Here is a 3,097-nt window from a genome sequence, read left to right as displayed (position 1 = left end):
GTTGACTGGTTGGTGGTTTAAAGCAAGGCACCCTGTGGCTCTGGCTGTTGTAAACTTTGAATAGGAATTTAAGCAGATGCTGTCAAATGATTATTTTTGTGTGTTAAGGATTTTCCCCCCATTGTTTTGTAATCCCTTTCCCCTATAAAGAGGGTGAAGGAGAGTACAGAATTTCTCGGGATCTTTTTGAGTAAGATCATGTGAATTTCCCCAGGTTTAAATATTCCAAGTCTTTTTTGGTGGACTCCACTTGGAAAGTGCCCAGGGCTGCTTTAGGCAGTGTGCAGCCATTCTTGTAGCACCTGCACCAGAGGAGCACAATGGATGGTGCTGAGGGTGTGGAGCATTTTCTTCTCTACTTCTAGGAGAGGGGTTGTTCTAGGAGAAGGGATTGGAGAAGAGGATGTAAACAAAATATCTGTGTGAGGACCACTAGGTGTGTTAAAGCATGGACTGGACTTCTGTGTGGAATTGTGGAATGAGGGACATAGTGCCTTCTGAGGGAGTGAGGACGCCATTGGGCTGGGTGGACAGGATTAGGCCCCCATGTTCAGTGAGGAAACTGGCCTATAGGAAGGGTGAAGAGACCATACCAGAGTCATTTTTTCCTGTCTCATTGTGTTGCACATGAAACAAGAGTGTAAAAGTACCTTTTTTTAAAAAAACACTTTTTTAGATGTTGATGGATATTTTTTATTTATATGTATGTAGTGCTAAGAATTGAACCCAGTGCCTCATACATGCCAGACTAGCACTCTACCACTGAGCTACAACCCCAGCCCCTTAAAATATCTTAAAAGTTGTGTTACTTAATTTGTTCATCTGTGTTATAACATCCCAAATTTTGTGTGCCTAACCTTCTTCATAACATTTTTTGCTTTTTTATTTGACAGGAGGGCTGGGGCTGGGGCTCAGTGGCAGAACACTTATCTAGCCCATGGGAGGCGTTGGGTTTGATCCTTAGCACTGCATACAAAAATAGACAAATAAAATAACAGCATGCTTCCTATCTACAATTACAAAAAAAATTTTAATTTTTTTGACAAGGTTTGATGAAGTTTTCCAGGCTGACCTGAAACATGATACTACTCAGCATCCTGAGTCTCTGGGATAACATGCATGTGCCCCACTGTGCATGGTTTATGGGTGTTTTGCCTAGGACTGTGGTACCTTTGCAGCATACTAGCACAATACCTTCAGAGTAGATTAAATAATACTTACTTTCTTTTATTTGCAAAGTAGCCTCTAGACACATTCCTTGCCTATCTCCTGGCTGATATTGCTAGGTGGTTTTGTAACTTTTCTGTCTAACACAAGGCACTGAAAAAGATTTAAGAAAAGCTTGCTTCCTCTAAATAGTTTGTTCTGCGTAAGAAGTTTAGTGGGACTTGGCTCTTCTTAGTGGTGACCTCCTGCTATGCCATTCCTCTTTTTATTTTATTTATTTATTTTTGGTACCAGTGATTGAATCCCAGGGTGCCTAACTACTGAGCCACATCCCCAGCCCTTTTTAAAAATTTTTTGAGTATGGTCTTGGCTAAGTTGCTCAGCACCTAAACTAAATTGCTGAGGCTGGCCTTGGAACTTGATCCTCCTACCTCAGCCTCCTGAGCCACTGGGATTACAGGCTTGCATCCAGGCTGGCAGTCCACTTAGACTTACTTGTTGAATCCAGATAAGTAACTGGGTGTTTAAGAGCCTGATCCTGAGTTCTCGTTTTCAACTTTTCACAAAACATTTCTTTCAAAAAGTAGGTATTATGTAGTAACACTTTTATCTATATTGTCATGGTAATCAGGTAATCCATACAACCTGGAAACGATGTTTAAGAGAAAGGGAATAGGAGGAAAATGTTTTAGAAATAACCAGTTTTTCAAAACTTTTTTTCCCTAGTCTTTTATCAAGACGATTGAAATGGAAATATTTTTTCATGTTAGTTCAAAATGTTAAATTACATGAACTTCCTGCTTTTTAATCTGTGGATACTTTTGTGTCACATAGATATTATTTACATATGTATTTATAAATTGTATATATGTGTGTGAAAATATATATATTATATACATATATATATATATATATATTTTTTTTTTTTTTTTTTTTTTTTTTTGCCATGCTTTGGGATGGAACCTGGGCCACATACCTGTGAAGTAAGTGCTAAGTGCTTTACCACTGGGATACACCCCATTTTAAAGTTACTTTGGGTGTCAGGTTTTTTTTTTTAATATTTTATTTTTACAGACACATTTTGATTCATTGTACACAAATGGAGTACAACTTTTCATTTCTATGGTTGTGCACAATGTAGATTCAAGCCATTCATGTAAGCATACATATACATAGGGTAATACTGTCAGTTTCATTCTACTGTTCTTTCATCCCCACCCCTTCTCACCCTTTTTTGTGTACACCATCCAAAGTTGCTTCATTTTTCTCTTCCCCCATCGCAACCCCCCCTCCCCCTGTTATATATTGTCATGTAGTTACCAGAGAAAACATTCAGCTTTTGGTTTTTTGGGCTTGGCCTATTTCATTTAGCATGATATTTTCAAACTTCATTTGCCACCAAATGCCATAATTTTTTTATTCTTTATGACTGAGTAATATATTTTGCATTGTGTATATATACCAGTGTCTTTATCCATTCATTAATTGAAGGGCATCTAGGTTGGTTCCACAATCTAGCTACTGTGAATTGAGCTGCTGTGAATATTGATGTGGCTGCATCACTGTAGTATGCTGATTTTAAGTCCTTTGGGTATAAACCGAGGAGTGGGATAGCTGGGTCAAAGGGTGGGTTCATTCCAAGCTTTCTGAGGAATTTCCATACTGCTTTCCAGAGTGGCTGCACCAGTTTGCAACTCCACCAGCAATGTAAGAGTGTGCCTTTTCCCCCACATACATGCCAACACTTATTCTTGCTTGTGTTCTTGATAATAGCCATTCTAATTGGAGTTAGATGGAATCTTAGGGTGGTTTTAATTTGCATTTCTCTAATTACTAGGGATGATGAGCACTTTTTCATATATTCATTGATCACAAATAAGATATTTGTGTATCTTCTGTGAAGTGTCTGCCCATTTCCTTAGCCCATTTA

Source organism: Sciurus vulgaris (genome assembly GCF_902686455.1).
Source record: "Sciurus vulgaris genome assembly, chromosome: 4".
Taxonomy (NCBI): Eukaryota; Metazoa; Chordata; class Mammalia; order Rodentia; family Sciuridae; genus Sciurus; species Sciurus vulgaris.
The sequence above is the reverse complement of the archived record's forward strand: the minus strand, read 5'-3'. Positions refer to the sequence as shown.